The 20,936-nt window shown below is 33.0% G+C and overlaps 1 long non-coding RNA gene across 1 annotated transcript; it reads right to left on the bottom strand.

Annotated features, from left to right (window-relative positions):
• Positions 1–455: 455 nt before the first annotated feature.
• Positions 456–13,314, bottom strand: LOC115516398. The gene is made up of 3 exons (XR_004343728.1): positions 13,059–13,314; positions 12,583–12,741; positions 456–568 (listed from the first exon to the last, which is right to left on the bottom strand). It is a non-coding gene; the product is annotated as an uncharacterized LOC115516398 (long non-coding RNA).
• Positions 13,315–20,936: the final 7,622 nt, after the last annotated feature.

Genomic DNA, 20,936 nt, shown 5'->3' with positions numbered 1-20,936 from the left:
AATGCTTTCTAGAGTCCTGAGAATCTTTTCTCAAATAAGTCTTGCATGTATAGCTACTTACTCTAATTATGAGTTATTCATTGTTCCAATGAAGTATCTTTTAAGATTTGTAGTGCTGTTACAAAGCATAAGAAATGCAGATCCTAAAACTTCTATGTGTTTATAAGAAAGGGAGTGCAATAATTAAAAAAAAAGACTTACAATAATGATATATTTAATATTAAGTCTATCTACTATATGTAATTATCCATTAGCTGATTCAAAATTTTTTCAGTGTAAATTAGAATTGTTCAATGAAAAATATACACCATCCTTTCTTAATGAAGGAAAAATAATTGGTAAGGCTTAAAAATATAATGTAGAAAAAGAAAGCTGAAGGAATGCCTTGAATAGCCAAAAAGTGCCTGACCTGATATCCATTATGAGGATTGAATAAATCAGTCTCTTTGGCAGATTGTCTTTAGGTCATTTCTATAATATTCGTTTATTGAAGTTGGACTTCTAGATGAAGAAATACATTTTGTTTCATATATCTGCTGCAGTGCACTAATGTTGAATGTTTTAATTTCTAAAATTCAAAGAAATTTCTGTAGGTTAGAGGTCAACTACTTGCCAGAAACAAACAAAAAAACATGAGTGAGTATTACACAGACCAAATACTATATATGTTGTATATATAATTACATATATATATATATATTAACCTAATATATAGAATTTAAAAATAACTGCCCCCAGACTGCCTGATAAAACAGGTCTCCCTAAATAAGACCATAACAGAATAAAAAATATTCTATTTGGTTACATTGGAATCTTGTATACATTAATAATTCTTCCATATTTGTGTCTCCATACATATATGTGGAAATATATATATAGAAATATATATATGGAAAAAATATTATACACACACATACACACACACAGAAAGTGCTCTAGAACAGGGGAGGGGCAGAGAGAGAGAGGGAGACAGAGAATCTTAAGTGGGTTCCACCCTCAACACAGAACCCAATATGGGGCTCGAACTCATGACTGTGAGATTGTAACCTGAGCTGAAATCAAGAGTTGGACACTTCAACTGAGCCATACAGGCATCCTTATTTCCTTATATTTCAAAAGCGGTAAATTTTATCTACTTTTGCTACTCTGTACAGTATTTGTGGACAATTTCATTTAAAATCTAGGTATTTTCAGGGCTCCTGTTTGGTTCAGTCAGGTTAGTGTCAGACTTGATTTCAGTCTCAGGTCATGATCCAAGGATCGTGGGATTGAACCCTGCACTGGGCTCTGCACTGGGCATGGAACCTGCTTAGGATTCTCTCTCTCTCTCTCTCTCTCTCTCTCTCTCTCACCCTTTCTCTCTCTCTCTCTCTCCATCTGCTCCTCTCCCCCACTTGTGCACTCTTTCTCTAAAATGAAACAAAAAATAAAATAAATTAATAAAAATAAAATCTTGGTATTTTCAAAGTATCAAGAAGAAGTAAATTTTACTGTGTTTAATGAAATTACTATTTTAAATATAATCATTTTGTTTATTTCTTAAGTTATATTTTTCATATTTTCTAACTCATAACAAATTTTTAATATATACACACATATATTTTAGATACAAAAATCTTGTGATAGTAGAAAGGCCCAGTTTGAAGGAATTTTCTCTCCAAATATTTCTTTGTAGATGTTTTTTTCTCCATTTGTTTTAAAGCTCCCAATGGTAAAATTTTCACATGCTTCAGCTACCAACTCAGTTACTGAAAAGATGTGTAAAACATTTATCCTTAATGGGCTATAGATGGAACATTGATCTTAAAGTCTCTGAGGAAAACAAATAATTGAGTTCATGTAATTTAATTGGTTCTAAAGTTGATATTAGAATGCATAATCCACTGTTTTTAACAAATATGTGAATTAAGAGTTTTACAATAAAATAATTTTATGTTTCAAAATTTTATCCTACTGAACAATGTATTTTTTTAATTTCTCTCTCTGAACTTCGATTCTGCTGCTTTTCATTGAAGAATATTAATATATAATTAATATTAATACTATTAATATATAATATATTATATCACATATGAATAATATTAGTATATAATATATGTAATCCCACTTAAAGTAGAATCTCTTATAGAAAGATAATTGGACCTAAAGTGTTCACATTGTCCTTTAATGAATAAAGACCAAAATGACCTTAACATTGTTCTCAACTCATCTTATCTTTACACAGGTTTCTTTCTGACCCTAGGTCCCTGATCTCATTTTTCCAGGATACTTTTCTTTAGGTAACTTGCAATTGTGTTTTGTTTTGCTTTGTTTGTTTGTTTGTTTGTTTCTTTGTTTGTTTTTGATCTTGCTTGGTATGATGGTGTCTTTAACAATAGGATTTTGCTACTACAATGCTGGACATTTTCCTTTCAACATCAGTTATAACTGTAAAGATGCCCATAGCTTGAATTTTTGAGTACAAGTTATATCCTACCAAAGAAAAAATTAAAAGTGTGAATATGAGTCTTGACAAAACTGTGTCTAAATTTTTGGTTTAAGCTCTCTGTTAAAAATAATAGACAAGAGATGTACCAGGGAAGATAAAGGTAGATTTCTAGACAAAGATAATAACTATGATCACTCATGTTTTTCAAATTATTCATTTGTCTATTTAACAAATAGCTGTATCCACATGAAGACATAAACTTCAAGTCCTTGGACATCTTAAGTTACTTTTTCATTTAAGATATGGTCGTACACAATAGACACAGCTAAATAGTACTTTAAAGCAGCAGACTAAATGAATAATACAGGTCACAGAATTTTATAAATTTCAACACATGGTGTTAGAATTTGGAAAAAGAAGTGAAAATTAGGAATTACCAGGGTCTTGAACTATGATAATAAATTAGAGAAGTGGAAAAAGGGGGAAAGTATACTCAGGAAGAATACAAATCAATAAAAAATCTTTCAATCAAGGCTGACTGACTATAGTGTATTTTATGGACTACCTAGAAGAAAGAAAAGGAATGAAGAAATATTTGGATGCTTTAAAAAAGTGGTTTTATAAGAATATGAGAGCCAGTAGATAGGAACCAGTAGATTTATGGTGTCTTATAGAATCCAACTAGTCATGGTGAGAGAGCGCGACATATGACTTGAAAGAATAGATAGCATCCAACTGTGAAGATCTCAAGTGCAGGCTGACTAGGTTTGCCTGTAGCCTATATGACTTTGATATAATGTGAGGAAATCAATTTCAATAAGAAAGCAAATCAAACTATTTTAATTTCTCAAGTGGGTATTTGCATATTAATCACAAATATTTAATCTAAGTGTCTTCCTGTCTCAAATAAAAGATGTGTTAGTAAATTATTCTGGGTAAGACAGAATTTTCATATACATAAGGATTTATACTTTTTTAAAAGCAATAATAGAATAGTTTTAATTAATAGATGATTTATGCAAACCTATATGATCCAATTTAAAATATAGCCAGGAATTAAAAATGTAGATGGACTACTTGAGGTGATCACTGTGGTTAGTGATCTCTGCACATGTCTGTAAATGTCTGTAAGTGACAGAGATTTGAAATTATTAATGTCAATAATTCAGAATGAAACTTTCTAATGTTCTTAGCCAACATTCACATTTTTAATTGCTTACTCAAACTGCTGCAACACCTCCAGCCTCTAGAATTCATGAATAGCATTCCTCTGTAAGTTGACCCCGTCAACCCTATTGAAGTCCCAAGTTCTAGTGTTAAGTAAATAACCGCTCCAAAAGGCCACTATACCATTAGAGGTCATGACGCCATGGTCCTTGTCCATCCCAGAGACCCAAACAGTTATCCTATAGACCTTTCCTGAAATTGACTCTATAACACATTTCTCAATATCTGCTCAAACCATTACATTGATATATTTTTTTAAATCTTCAACTTCTTTCCTAATGTTTATTTCAGGTTTGTGTACTACTCCAAACATGCTTGTCCCTAAAGGGCACTGATTTTCCCCAAATTATTTAAAGCAGAGTTTGTACTTGCTTTGCATCTCAAGGCCACTTTGAAAATATTTCTTATTTCTTCAACACTTTCTTCTCACTTGAAAAACAAATGTTATTAGATTTAACATCATCTTTCCTGTCAACTATTGATTTGGGGGTCACCCACCTCATTAAAATTTTTTTAAAAATAGTTGTTTATTTTTGAATGGCAGAGATAGACAAAGCACTAGTGGGAGAGGGGTAGAGAGAGAGGGAGACACAGAATCCAAAGCAGGCTCCAGGCTCTGAGCTGTCAGCACAGAGTCCGATGCAGGGCTCGAACTTACAAACTGCAAGATCATGACCTGAGCCTAAGTCAGACGCTTAACCAACTGAGTCACCCAGGCACCCCAACCCCACCCCACATTTTTTAAAATAATTATTTATTCATGGTATTTCACTCCTTACTATTATTCCTAACATTTTCTTTGTAATAGCTTCAATATTCCAGTACAAGTTTGGTTCAAAATATTCAAAATTCTGGTCTCTTGGTTCTTTGAGCTCCTCCATCTGATCATGTTTTCCTCCTCTAAGCTAAACTAACAATTTCCATGGTCTTAATCTGGACTGTGAGGTCAAAAATAACTACCCCATCTCCAGAACTTCACCTTCAAGCATCACCGTGTCTAATCATTGTCTTTCATCTTTCCAGATCACTGAGCCACTATATTTTTATGCCATGCTGAAAAGAATCTAGATGGCAGTTATTAGCACGTTTCCTAGGCTGGGTATCTTGACAGTAATCATGCTACAGAGAAGAGAAGTTGAATACATCATTCCATAGAGTTTTGCCTACCCCATCAACATAACATGTGGGGCATAAGAATTTCTGTTACTGGAGTGAAGGACATGAAGAAGCTTGCATTTTTTATCTTTAAAAAGAAAACAGAGTACTTAAGTTGGCAACTTAAAATAGGGCACATATACCATATTTCTGCTTCTAGATTTGAGTAGAGGCAGAAAAAAAATGAAGCTGTTCAATATCTTGCTTATGTCTAGTACAAATATTTCTGTACTGGAAATTTGATCCTTATATGTTATATTTAACAGTGCTCATTGTGTGAACATGATCAGAAAGCTACATTTGAACCTGTATTGGACCCTGGATGAGAATCTCAGTACAACTCCTTAGGGTTTGTAGACAAAGCCACCCTTCAGCAAGTAACTTTTTCTATGGAGAAATAGTTTCTGACTTTTTACTGGCTCGTTTTTCAGACTAAAGTACTGAAGAAAAGGTACCAGGTAATCATGCCACCTAAGTCTCACATCATAAAAAAGATCTATCCAGCCACTAAGTCAGGCACATCCAACAGTCCTTTGCCATCCCAACATCAAGTGGAGGTATTATTTATGCATGAGATTAGACTAAGGCAGAACTTGATAGCATAAATCATAAATAAATTGCTGTCACACTTCCAATTCTTCCTCCAATTATATCTTTTGTATCATGATATATTCCTCATGTCCTGACTGAAAATTAAAACTCCAATTTCATAGAATGCTATTTCTGTTATTTGTGTAAATACACACACAAATATATATGTGTGTATATACATATATACGTACGTATATATACATATATATATATATATATACTAATAGATGTAGGATATATTTGTAATCAATGAAAAGATGAGTGTTAGGGTATATGCATAATTTTTGAGTGTGAACTTTATATTTTATCCATTTTCTGTAACTCTTCTGAATTTTTTGTACTTATATATTGTTTTATATTTATTTTAATAATAGGAATATTAACCCTTTACCTGTGAGCATAATGCAAAATTTTTTTCCGATTACTCATATTCTCAGACTTTGCCCTTCTGTTTATTTGTTTTTTGTTCCTATAGAAGTTTCTACTTTATTTTTATATTATATAAACCAGCAATAAAAATTGCACCTATATTTTGGGGCCAGAATTCAAAAAGCTTTCCCAACATTCAGGATATAATGAAATATACCCAGAATTTTGTTTATAATTTCACATCTTTCTTGACATTTAGATACAATATGTTTCATTTAGGGGTATAAGCAGTTATATTTTGATCCAATTGTCATTGTGCCCAAATGGTTATACCCCTGTTTTCAAACTTTTAGTGAAAAGATAATTTTCCTCAGTGATTTGAAATGCTACCTTTGTGTACAGTAAATTTCCATGTGCTTGTATTTGATGTTCAATTTGTTCCAAATATATAACTTTTCACAGGTCAGCAACATAGTGTTTTAGTTATAGAGACTTTATGGTTGTTATCCTAGTTCCCAACATTGAATTTTATTTTCAAAACTTGTTATCATTGGATGTTTATATTTTTCATATGAACTTTAGAATAAATGTGTCGACCTCCATCAAAAAATAGTATTTTTGTTGGTGGTGTTGTCATCATTATTTCAACACTACTGATCCAATATAAAAGTTTACCTGAATCAAAATTTTTCTGGGTTGTGTTTGATTATTTTGTGAGTAAACAAATTCAGGATATAAGTAACTTTATAGTCTTGCGCTAATTTAGTGTGGTAACCTAATTAATAATATTGCCACATCTTCAGAATATAACCCATTTCTACCCCCCACCTTATTATCTTGGGAAACAGGAAACCAAATATGAATTGAAACTAAATTCGCTTACAAATAAAGAACTTTTCAAGACACAGGAAATGTATTTTTATTCTACTTAGTAGAACATTAAAGAACATTAAAGAAGTAGAACATTAAAGATCATTAAAGAACTTTTCTATGCCGATTAATATTTTAATATTCTGAAATCTGAATAATAATATGCCTTAAGAAATTCAAGGAGTGTAATATGATTTCTGATATAAAAGTACTTCAGGGAAAACAAACTATTTCAAATATGTTAACTATTATTACTACTCCAAATTCTTCAAACACTGTGCCGTTCTAATTTATTAATGAAATGATACACTATTGAAATGATTTCATTTTTAATAATGCCTCACAAAATTTGAATGTCTTTGCTTTCATTAGGTGATCATTCAAAATACCAAGCACAGCTGCTCACAGATGACTGACCAAACAGGAATCTCACTCCATTTTTCAATGTTTACCTGCTGACAACTTTTAGACATCATCCCTTCCTCATCGTTTTTGTCCACATTTGGGTGAGCTAATAAGAGAGCCTGTGCTTTCTCCTTCAGTACCTGCTGGAAACTGAAACCACACAAGCCCCCACCTTATCCGTACCCCACCCTTAAATGCAATAAAAACTCCTGAGCCAGTCTCTTTTTCTGGCACTCTCCAGACACTTCAGACCTCCTTGAGATCCCTGCTCTGTGTGGTGTACTACTCTTGACATTTCAGTCAAATTTCAGTGAAAGTGCCCCCTGCTTTTGCAAGGTGACCGTAACGGCTTGACCCCTGCAGGAACTGATCGATCAAGGAAGACAACACAACAGCTGCATGGTTAGTAAATAACAAAAACTTGGTCAGTCTTCCTCTTTAATTACCTTAGTCTTATATGATGTTTAAAAAGTAATTCACATATTACCTAACGTCATTTTTAATATGTTGCATGGACATAAATAGGTCCCAATAAAGTAGGCTAAGATTAAAAAGATCTGTACAATTTAGAAAACATGAAGGTGTTATTTTGTAATCATTTTAATTACATGATATATTAAATATATCTGCTATTAAGGTAGTATAAACTACCCTGATTTAAATAACTCTAAATTAACATTAAATGTATGATAAGAGAGTGCTAGAAATAAGACACAACTAATAATCAACATTTTACTTACAGGATTTCCTTCACAAACTATTGTTTTTATCTTCATAATTCAAAGTAAGTAATGAATTTCTATGATATTTATCTCTTGTTGCAAGAAAATTTACCAAATACAATGGCCTCCTTTTTTATGGAAATACATGTTTTTGTGGTTTATGGAATCGTAATAATAGTAACTAAGGTGTGATGTTCTTTTATAAAACTTTGATCATCTTTGAAAATAGCTAATATCTTTATGATGTTTAAGTATTGGAATAATAGTGTTCTTTTGTATGTACAACCTGTAAATTGCCGCTGTTGGAATATTTTCATACTTTTTTGTAGATAGAATATATCTTTATGTCTTAAAATTTTCTTCTTGTGGAAATGTTATTTGCAGAATGCACTGTTTAATAAGGTTTAGAATAATAAACAATCCAAAAGATAAGTATCTAGTATTTAAGTACTCTTAGGGAAAATAAATTTCAACTTAAATGCCAAACAACTTTATTTTAAATATAATGCTTCAATGTTAATTATTTATAATTTTTATTTTATATTAAAAGACAGACGTGTAAATTCTAGAGTTGGAAATTTTATTTGAAAAATTCTTTAACTTCACAGGACACAACAAACGTATTGACAACAGTGGAGGAAAATAAATCTTTCTTTTCTTTCTTTGATTTTATCTTATTTTATTTAACATTTATTCATTTTTTTAAATTTATTATTTTAATTTACATCCAAGTTAGTTAGCATCTAGTGCAACAATGATTTCAGGAGTAGATTCCTTAATGCCCCTTACCTTAGCCCATCTCCCCTCCCACAACCCCTCCAGTAACCCTCTGTTTGTTCTCCATATTTAAGAGTCTCTTATGTTTTGTCCCCCTCGCTGTTTTTATGTGAAAATCTTTCGTTTCTTATTCTTCATCAAGAACTATCAGAATTCTTACAATCTGCAATTGACAGACAGCTTCTAGTTCTGGTTAACTGCTCCACTTTCCAAACACAAGTTATATCAACTTGAACTTAACTATTCTTCACTGGGTTTTCATCACAAACAGGCAGAAAGATAGCTTTGCATTAAAGGAAACAAAAAAAAGTTTTCAAGTTCTTTTAACATGTTTATTAAGCAGATGGTGGTTCCTATAGAATGAATAATTGTGTCCTTCTCAAAATCATATGTTGAAATCCTAACCTGCAGTGTGATGGTAACTGGAGGTGGGACCTTGGGAGGAGATAAGGTCATGAGGTGGAGCCTGCATGCATGGGATTCATGCCCTTGTAAAAGAGATTCCAGAGAGCTCCCCTCTTATCCCTTCACTATGAGACACAGCAACAAGACAGCCCTCTATGAACCAGGAAGCTGATTCTCACCAGGGACTGAATCTGCCAGTGCCTTGATGTCGCAATTCCCAGCTTTTAGAACTTTTGAGAAATAAGTTTCCATTGTTTTAAAGCCACCTGCTCTATGGTGTTTTTGTTGTAGCAACCCAAATAGCCTAGGCAGTAATTGCTAACAGAAGTGGGGTGCTGTTACAACAAATACTTAAAACTGTGGAAGTGGCTGTGGTAACAGACAGAAGCTGGAAGAGTTCTGAAGAGCATGCTAGGAAAATCATACATTGCCATGAACAGAGAGTTAAAGGTGATTCTGTGAAGTCTCAGATAGAAAGAGCATTCTAGAGAAAGCCTCAATCTTAGAGAATACTTAGGTAATTGTGAACAGATGTTGGCAGAACTTACCCACACAGGCCATTTTGATGACATCTCAGATGGAAATGAGAGACATGGTATTTAAAACTATAGGAAAGGTTATTGTCGTTATACAGTCGCAAAGAACTTCATTAAGTTGTATTCATATTCTGGTGTTTTGTGGACTGTTGATCCTGGGAGCAATGAAATTGAACACGTAGTTGGCAAAATCATAAGCAAAGTATTGAAGGTGTGACTTGACTCCTTTCGACTGCTTACAGCAGGATGTGAGAGAGAAGTGACTTAAAGATGAAGTTGCTGAGCAAAAAAGAAGCAGAACTTAAAGATTTGGAAAATTATCAACCTATCCATATTGCAAAAAGATGGGGGCACTAAGGATATGACCAAGCTACTGTTTGATAAGGAGAGTAATATGAATCAGCCATCTCAACAGAAGTCAGAAGTTATTTTCCAAGAAGATGGAATGACCCCAAAGAGTTCATCAAGACAGCACTCCCATCATAGGCCTTGAGTGCAAGGGTATGAGGGATAAAGTGGTTTCAAAGGGAACAATCTTCAGGTGGGCCAGGGAAATTCCACCCAATAACCCAGGGGTAGAACCCCTGCAGAGAGTTGTGACTTTGGTTGTGCCTAGCAGAGCTCTGTGGGCATTGATTGCTGCCTCCACCTATATTTCAAAGGACAGGGCTACTGGGTGAAATCAGGGACTCCAAATACCAGTCTACACTGAGAGGGCTGTGGGCATGAGACAGTAGAGCCATGGGACCCAATCAGAAAGCCACCTTGAGGGCAGGGCCCAGGCAGAACCACTGCAAGTTCTTCCTACTGAGCTGTAGGGGGCAGGGGCGTGTTGTCACTCCAGTGGACCTAGAAGTCAGATCCTCAAGCCAAAGAGGATTATTCTCAAGCCTTAAGTCTTAATGTTGTTGCCCTGATAAATTTTGGACTTACTTGAGACTTGTCATTCTTCTCTTTCCTACCTTTCCCTTTGGAATGGAAATGTTTATCCTATGCTATCCCACCATTGTATTTTGGAAACATATACCACATTTACTTTCACAAAGAAGTAAATCTTTGTTTATAAACTACCCAGTCTATGTTTGTTGTTGTTGTTGTTGTTTTAAAGCAGCTGAAACAAACTAAGACAGTATTGTTAATTTATATGAGTCTAATATTCCACTTTTACAGTAGTATTAATTTATATGAGTCTAATATTCCACTTTTCACTCTGGCTTATGAGTCCAGAAAATGGAATCAATTAAATTTTCTTGTAATATTCAGATGCTTCTCTTTCTAAAAGAGTTGACAGACAGACTATTTTCCATTTCACATTTCACACACACATACACAAACACACAAATTCTTATGCTGACTATTCCCAATAAAGTTGTAGAAGACAGTATTTCACAGAAGCTTGGTTCACAGTTCCTAAATTTTCATCCATGAAAGTCCAGAGTATACATTTATTTGAGATATGTATAGAACAATGGGACATGGTAGCTACTTAATAAATTAAAATTAAGGAAACATTTAAGGAAAAGGAAGAAAATATATGAAGGTAATGAGGTAAAGAATACATAAATAAATTTTATCTTATTTTGGCTTTTCTATTATATTTCTAAGGATATTATAAATCAAATCTGTAATATGCATTTAATATTCTACTTAATGTCATTGTAATAAGACTAGATTTTAAAAAGAAATAAAATGAAAAAAGCAGAGTAAAACATCTCAGTAATCTTTTAAAATTATAATTGTAATAAAGTAATTTTTTATATTCAAAAAGGTTATTTTTCCTCATCAAACATATTTTACTTCATTTTCTAATAGACTTTACTTTTTAGGGCAATTTTAGAATTCACAGAAAAATTAATTCAAAGGTAAAGAGATTCACATTTTATTTAAATTTTTTTTTCATTTCATTTATTTCAGAGAGAAAGAGAGTGAGGGGGAGAGAGAGAGAGAGAGAGAGAGAGAGAGAAAATCCCAGGAAAGCTCCAGGCTCAGCATGGAGCCTGATGTGGAGCTTGATCCCACAACCCTGGAATCATGACCTGAGCTGGAACCAAGAATTAGACACTCAACCACCTGAGCACCCAGGTGCCCCTCATATTTTATTTTTAAATAATACTCAGACTACAGCTTAACCAGTAAACTATTTGATCATATGCATTATATATTCTGTATATACACAGTTATGCTATCATAAAACTCCATTACAAGCAACTTTTTGTTGAATAATACTGTTCCAAACTATTCTGATTTTATTAATGAACTATTGGATCACTATAGGCATCTCTTATGCTAAGTACTGAAGGAATATTATTGGAGTCTTAAATAATCCATTGTTTCATGCAACACTTAGGTCAAGTTTTACAAGCAGACCTTAGTGATACAATGTATGTTCATATACATTGAAAAAGTGAGATATTTTAGAACCAAAACATTTACTGATAATGATTTGAAAACATTGAATTATTTTTAGTTAGCAGAGATTACTAGCATAACCATGGAAATTTTAAGATACTAAACATTTTTCTCATTGGAAATTCTAGGATACTTTTTGGAATCAAATTTATTTAAAAATAGGCTTTGTGAATTATGATTTATTATCTAGAAGTAAATGTTATAAAATTATTTTCTGTTTTCTTTAAGCCGTTTTAATTTTGTGTTATAATGGTACACTAAAAAATAACATGCTGAGCCTTATATCCCATGAACTACACCAGAAGCTTTATATATATTCTTTTGGTTTAATCATTAAAAAACCTTGGGAGTAAGCATTATTAAACATTTTTCTTCAGATGAAGAAAGTGAGATAAATGTAAACTAAATAATTATCCCACTTAGCACAGCTGTTAAAGAGCAGAAATGGGAATTGAATCTTAGCTATATAGTTTTTAAGTTTATTTTCTCTATTTATAAACTGCTAAGAAAAGATAAAAAGAGTTGGCTCCTACTCAGTTCATATATTGAAAATTTAAAAATGAGTTTCATAGTGTTTTGAGTTACACTGCAGAAATAGGATGGGTCCCATCTAAAATGCGGTTTTATGTCCAGGTTTATGATATTCCACACACCAAGAGAATGTAATAAAAAGTATGTTATTACTTACACAAGAGGCTTCAGGGAGAACTGGGAGGGCACAAGCAGATCCAGGCTGGTTTGAGCAAAACTGAGGGACTGTGTTTGGGTCTTTATAGTGGCCAGGAAGTAGGACTGGAGAAAAGTTCCTCGGAAAAGATGAGGCACATGAGAGCTTTACCAGCCTGTCCTGTAGGATCAAAGGGGAAAGGGAAGGTGAGGCTTAGGAACAACTCAGCAGTCATCAAAAATGGTCAGTCTCTTTATTACAACTCATATAACGTTCCTTGTAATACTCCATATCTTTCTTACAATATCAAGGCACAAAATATTTAGCTAAATAATTTTTAGTTAAAAGGTAGTTTACATCTCCAGGACGCGTGAGAAGAAGACCCAATTATGACACATCCTGTCTCCCAAATCACCAATGAGATTTAATCCAAAATATTTAATTCACACAAATCCCCTATCATCATTAGAATGCAGAAAAGGGTTCTTCCAACATACCTATAACTTTGAAGAATATCTTCATAAAATTATACAGGTATAAGTTGAGCGAGGAGGAATTTAGTCACTGCATATTGGAGAAAAGCCGTAAGCTTCCATTAATACTTTTTGTTTTGGAGCACCATATGGCTCTAAGGATAGACTGTGAAACATTCTTGGAAGATGAATCTTTCTCTTGCTTTTGCCATGCCATGCTTCATCTCTTATACAGCCTGCAGGGTACAGAAATGTCCCTCTTTATTCAAGAGCAGATGGCAGTGCAGTGTTAATGTTGGCATTTGTTAAGCAGTTGGTTGGAAAGACGGGCTCTTTCCTGACTAAATATGGACTCAACAAATGAGTTTCAGAAGTGACTTGCATTTGTCTGCTAGGGCTGTCATTACTGAGTACCACAGACTGGGTGGACTAAAGGACACAATGTGATTTCTCAGTTCTGAAAGTTAGAAGTCTGAGATCAAGGTGTCAGCAGGCTTGATTTTTTCTGAGGCGTCTCTTGTTGGCTTGTTGATGACCATTTTCTCCCTGTGTCTTCACACGATCTTTCTTCTGTCCTTGTCTGTATCCAAATTTCCCCTTCTTTCTCCCCCTGCCCCTCGATCTGACAATGTATTCCTTTACATTATTTTGTTTAGGTTAGCCAGGAACTCATTTAATGCTAGTGGTGGTAGAAGACATCATTCTCTTCACTGTGCATCAGGAAGGAGTGCTTAAAAAAAACTTCACTTTAGTTATGTTATAAATCTGATGAATACTGTGTTTTTTCTCCCAGTTGAATGTATATTAAAGACAATCAAATACATTGCCTGAATGCATGTGTTCTATTTTCTCCAATCTGTTAGTTCAGTGGCATTGATTCAGGTTTTGAGACTTTCGGTGTCAAAGCATTTTTGTTTTGATTTATTTATTGTAGAGAGAGGAGAGTGAGGGAGAGCACAAGCAAGGGAGGGGCAGAGCAAGAGAAGGAGAGACAGAATCCCAAGCAGTCTCCACACTGTCAGTGCAGAGCTGACACAGAGCTCAGTCTCACAAACTGCAACATCATGACCTGAGCTGATATCAAGAGTTGGACGCTTGACCAATTGAGCCACCCAGGTGCCCCATGCCTGTGATAAATCTTATTTGGACTTGATTAATCCAGACTTGTTATATTAATATCTTAGTATGCAGTTTAAAATGTCTACTTCCATGTTTTAAAAAACTTTTCCTGTTTCTTTTTTAGATTTGGTGACCAATTTACCCATGTAGAATTATTTGAGAAGCTATTAATATTTTTATTTGTATTAAATATTTATATATATATATATATATATGTTGTTTTTTTCCTGGAGATTTTATAGGATTTGCCCATATTACATTCTGGGATGGGTACGTTTTACAAGTAACTTTTTGTTTACCAAATTGATTTTTAATATTTTTACTGGTTTGATCATACTTTCTACCACATTTATGACAATGTTCTTCATTTTAAAGTATAAAAAACCATCCATTGTGAAATAATTTTAAAATTGTAAGTTTACAATTACCTACACTTTTTATTTTTCAAAGCCTACCCCATACATTTTATATTGTTACCTTAAGGTTTTTCTCTTTTATCTTGACTCACCAGATGTTTATCTCTTTTTTTTTTTATTTTCCAAAAAATGTATCAGTGTCATTGACCCGTATATTTATTATTACTTACTGCTTCACTGTTTTATTTCTTAACTATGAACTGTGTTGTCCATTTTAGCTTGTCTTCCTTTAAGTCATTTGTTAGCTTGTTTTACTACTTTTATAATAGTTTTGAAATTAATATTTGCTAGCTCTTCTTCATAGAGTTTTTTAATATAAAATCACATTTTTCCCCGAGTGTCCCTTAGTCAATAAAATTTGCATTTTTATATGATGGATTGCTTATATCAAAGCTCACCTTAAAGTTATTCTAATTCTAATTTCAGTTTTATGTTAACCCTAAACTTATTAAGAAGGATTATCTGTTAATTTTCCAATTGAGCATATTTTATTTTCAAATGTACTTTTTAAAATTACTGAATATATGCTTTGTAATCAGTGTAAATGGAGAAATTTTGCTTTTTGGAATTTGTTGAGATTTTACTTGGGACAAATATATGGCATTTTTGGCAATTTTATAAAATGTAAGACCCATAGCAATCCATTTTTATAAAATTTCATCATATTATCAAATTCTTTCCAGTATATGTATGTGCATGCAGGTGTGTGTGTGTATCCAGTGTATGTGTGTGTGTGTGTGTATGTGTATATATATATACATATGTAATATATACATACATATATTTTCAGGTTTATTTTGTTTTTGATTTTAGTTTTTTTCTTTGTAAATTTCATCCCAGTACTTCCTGTTTTTGAATACTTTCTGGATCTGCTGATGCATCTTTCATTGCTTTTTTTTTCATTATTTTTGATTTATTAGTTTTTTTCTCATAACACCTCATTGGTCATTTCTCGAGAGTATACATGTAGGTATTATAGACATCTATGTCATCTTCACTTTTGATCCAGTTTTAATTGCTTTTTGTATGACAAAGGGCAAAATAGTAAAATGAAACATTACTTAATTGTGAAAGAAATACCTATTTTATTTGCTTATCAAGCTACTAATTCTTTTTTCATTTTTGAAAATTAGTTTAAAAGAATTTCTCTAATAAGTATTTTATGTATACAATACAACAGAGAACAGAAAACATTACTGGGAATATTTTTAGATACCTTACAATTATAAAAGAATACCACAGATTTTAAAATATGAACTGATTTTGAGAACACCAAAATAGTCACTTTGTAAAGTTTGCTTTTGTCTGTTGTGGTACATCGCTTTTGAAAGTGAAGTTTTCTCTGAAACCTTCCCTATTATTCTCATGCTGCAAAATATTTTTGTAAGTTTATTTATTTATTTTGAGAGAGAGAAAGAGAGTGAGTGTGTGAATGGGGTAGGGACAGAGAGAGAGGGAAAGAGAACCCCAAGCAGGCTTGGTGCTGTCCATGCAGAGCCAGACATGCTAGCTCGATCCCATGAACCATGAGATCAAGACCTGGGTCAAAATCAAGAGTCAGATATTGAACTGCCACCCTGAGGCCCCCATGCTGCAAAATATTTTTAAAGAACATATGGAAATGAGACTTTTTCCTGGATTTTCCCTAATAGAGGGGGAAGAAGAGTCCTTCTCCCCATCTTCAGTATCAATTTAGTTGTGGTTAGAATACATCTTAATCAGGCTTACCCCAAGGTAAATCTTTTAAGAATTTATCTTGTGAGTCTCTTCTAATGGAAGGGACATTTTATTTTTATTTATCTTGCTTTTCCTGGAATTGAAGATGTGCATGGGAATTTGTTTCTAGGAGGAACACTCTGTTATATTTACCACAATGAAATGGGCACATAAAGCCAAAACCACAACAAACTGCAAAAATAACAAAAACAAAAAATAAAACATTGGCTCATTAGATCTTCTTTTATTCCCTATGTGATAATACACACAATCACCTAAGACTCACTCCTGTGTTTTTTTTTCCACTTCCTTCTTTTTCAATATTTCATTTCCTCACACACATACAATAAGAGCTATTCATTTTGCTTGTTCAGTAGGACTGACTTTTTGCCTAACATTTGCTCTGGAAAGGGGAAAACAGTGCATATTATGCATGAGTAGGTGACACTATGACTTCCAGCCCATTTTCCACTTTAGTCCTGCTGTTTGACATTATGAATCCATTCAATCTTTGATTAATGGTAATTTATTCATGTTTCTGGAAATAGTTGATTGATACCTGATTTCTCTAACATGGCCAGTTGTGATTGAGTATTTCAGGGGAGAGATGGCAAAGAGGGAAGTAGAGGGAGTAAAGTGTTTCTAGCTAGTTAATATTGTAATGACACCACAATTTGTTCTATGTCTTGCTTAATGGAGATGATGAGTCTAAGATAGCAGATCACATAGGAAAAACAAAACAAAACAAAACAAAAACCTCTGAGTTTAGGAATATGTGATTTTGCATCAGTAATAATGGAAAAGGTAAGAAATATTCTATTCTTAAGATACACTGTATCTTAAGATACTGTAATGTATCTTAAGCACATTACAGTAAAATCAAACATAAATATAGTTGTAAGGTTTCACCTGCAGTTTCTCTAGAATGATCCATCAACATCCAAAACATTTGATGTGACAAACTATATTGTTCTCCTGTATGTATTATGTCCTTAAATGAAACTGGATTCTTTTAATAAAAAGTGTATTGATTATACATGTTTGAATATACAACTATATTCTCTGCTATAGTCTGCCCCTCTAGTTACCCAAACATCTATGCTCATTATTCTTATTATTCAAATAATACACTCAGCCAGTTCTCAACAAGACAAACCTGAAGTTATCCAGTTCCTGCATCCTGTTCTATATGTCTGTATGATGTATAGCCATCTCTCCATCAGCAACATTTGTGAGATTCTTGGATGCATAAACACTCTGGAAGGAACTGCCCCACTGCTCTAAGCCCTGGTTCTGCTCTCCAAGAGACTTTCCTTGTTGCTTTCCATATGAAGTAGGCTGTAGAAAATAGATCTTCCTATACAGAGTTTTCACAACTTTCTTCTTGTATTACAGTTTTGGAGGAATATGGGTTGCATTAGAGGAAAACAATCACAATCTTTAATCCATTATTTCAATATGAAAACTTCTATTTCTTTCTATGAGAATAAGTATAGTTTATTCATTACATTGAATGTAATAAACTCTTTTTCTAAAATAACCTGTCTCAATTATTTTTTTGCTGAGACTTCCAGTGTTGTTTGTTGATGGATATTTTTTTAATTTTATTTTTTGTTTTGAGAAAGAGAGAGAGCAATCAGGGGAGGAGCGGGGAGAGAGGGAGAGAGGAGAGAGAGAATCCCAAGCAGACTCCACACTGTCAGGCAAGAGCCCAATGAGGGGCTCAAACTCACAAACCATGATATCATGAGTTGAGCTGAAATCAAGAGTCAGACGCTTAACCGTCTGAGCCACCCAGACACCCCTGTTTGTTAACGGATATTAAATCGACTCTGTGCCCAAGATTCTTGCTGGATTTGTGTGTGTGTGTGTGTGCGCGCACACACAAAACATACACATGTATGTATATTCTGTCGTATCTATACATTTGTATGTATGCGTATAGAGATATTTACAGATTTGATATTAAGACTGTGGCAATATAAAACAATTTATCTGGATGTTTAACTCTAATTCAAATGTCATTTTCTCTTGTTTAATACTTAAAGAGTCCTAGTACTGTGCAAAAGTGACTATGTAATGAAAAGTTACTTATTCTTGGCCAATAAACTGAAGCTAATACTGCTTAATTATCTTTTATCACTAAAAAATGAGCAGAGCATGCAAAATTTCCTTTAAATTAAAGCAAAGAAATGCCATATTAAGTAGCTCTAAATTTTTAAGTATTATTACATTCCAGAAGAAAAAAAAATATTCCAAAAAGAACGGTGTATTTTGAACTGTGAAGAGTCTTGTCCAATCTAATTAAGAAAGTCAAAGAAAGCAGAAAAGTGGAAAATGGAATTAATGGTGTATTTAAGCAATAATTAAGACCTTCTTTCTAATTTATGGAATAATATATCATATTCATATGTGCCTTCTTGCATGAATTACAGGGTACTTTAAAATTGTGACCTCTCCCTAAAGATTTAAAACTAAAACAATAAAAGTTCTTAAGAAACAGGTGAAAGAATAGGGGCGCCTGGGTGGCGCAGTCGGTTAAGCGTCCGACTTCAGCCAGGTCACGATCTCGCGGTCCGTGAGTTCGAGCCCCGCGTCAGGCTCTGGGCGGATGGCTCGGAGCCTGGAGCCTGTTTCCGATTCTGTGTCTCCCTCTCTCTCTGCCCCTCCCCCGTTCATGCTCTGTCTCTCTCTGTCCCAAAAATAAAATAAACGTTGAAAAAAAAAAAAAAAAAGAAACAGGTGAAAAAAAAAAAAAGAAACAGGTGAAAGAATAGATTACTCATAAATTATTTAAAAAAGTAATGGTCATCAACACACGCTCTAAGTAAGTTGGGGTGACTGATAGGGCCAGTTGTTGCACTATGTTCGTTCTGCATTGTTTACATACTGACCATTTCATAGCCTTCCCTTAAGCCCAGTGTGGCCATGTGACTAGTGATGGCAAATGGAATATTGGTTCAATGTGACATGTGAATTCTGGTTTGTACTCTTATGTGGAAGAAGTAGGTCTTTTCCATCACTTGAACTCCTTCTTGGTAACTGGAATACCAATCAGGTGATGAACCATTCTGACCTTGTAGTACGAATGGAAGAAAAAAAGGACAGGGAATTTTGTTCTTTCCATATTCAACTTAGTTAATTTATATTTAATTAAAAATTAATGACAATAGTGTGTAACATCAGTAATTTACTAAATTTTTCAAAATGCACTTATACTGATCTCCATTAAACTGAGTTAAAGAAACAACTGTATCTTTACCTATAACTTACTACATTCCATTTTAGAGATTGATTTCAGTGTTTTCTATTATTTTTTCTGCTGATGTTTTTACTTTTTGCTACATACAATAATATCATGCAATAGATTAAAAATATGGAAAATAAGTTAAATGCAAATAAAAATATGCCAGTGGTTATGGACCAGAGAAGAAAAGTAAAATATTCATGAAACAATGGAAATTCTTTCGATAAGATACTTAGTCTTCATACATATTTTAAATTACTGTGAAAGCTTGGGAATAATTTCATTCAGAACTTTTTTGGTTTTGTTCTGATTACTAATGTAGTCATCAGACAGAAGGGAAAACACCCGACTGGGTTTTAATCAAGGAAACAAGACAGGAAAAGAGTGGCATTTAAATAGTAGAAATGATTCTAGAATCAAGTAATCAAGCTGGGGAAAAGCAGGCAAATTAAAGACATAATATGCAGGAATAAAATTTGAAGCACATTTTAAATGGGTAATTTTATTGTACAAATTCATCTACTAAACAATTTATTCTTTCAAGAATTTAAATCTGTTGTCACATTTCTATCAATAGATACTATGTCTTTAAGAACACATTGTTACCCTTTGGTTCACCATTTTTTACTAGTCTCAAGCTTTTCTTTTCTAATCTAGCCTTTGTGTTTACCTTATTAGTTAAGTTTATGAGTAAGATGGGGGAAAAAGAATTATGCTTACAAAAGTAATTTACATAGAATTCCCAGAGGAAAAAAAAGAAAGAATATCTCCCATTGAACCAGTCGATCTAAAATTCCAGATACTGTATTAACCAAAGAATGATTGCTATCAGGTCTTCATAGTTGGAAAGTATTTAATTGTCATATATTCAGTTGGGTAAGGGTCTGTCCATTGATTTGATAAACTTTGATGAGGCATTATTTTTTTCTACAATTTTTTTCATTTCGGATATATTAAAAGTTACACAACAGACTAAATTATAAGTAATAGTGTGCAAAATTTTAGAAGATAGAAGTGTCAAAGTCTACAAGTAGGAATAAGGTGGAAGGGACTTATTTATTTGTATTCTATTTTACCTTCATGTATGCATCATAGTGGTATTTATGAAATATAACTATACTAAACTAAAATACATTTTTCAATAAATATAGGATAAAACATTTTAAATGATAACAGAACATTGTGTAAGTTAATTGGCATAATTCTTTTCTTCCTTGGTAATATATAAAATAATGGTTATAATAAAAAATTTTGAATTAGATGAAATATAGCTTATCTTGGATTTATTAATTATATTTGGCAGATATTCGATATCTGTGCTTTTTTTTGGTAGTCAGTCTTTTTTTATTTTTTTAAAAATTTAAAACAAAATTTCTTAAATTTACATCCAAATTAGTTAGCATA

This window comes from Lynx canadensis, chromosome B3 (genome assembly GCF_007474595.2).
Source record: "Lynx canadensis isolate LIC74 chromosome B3, mLynCan4.pri.v2, whole genome shotgun sequence".
Classification (NCBI taxonomy): Eukaryota; Metazoa; Chordata; class Mammalia; order Carnivora; family Felidae; genus Lynx; species Lynx canadensis.
Note: the sequence above shows the minus strand (reverse complement) of the source record. Positions and strands in the feature narration are given on the sequence as shown.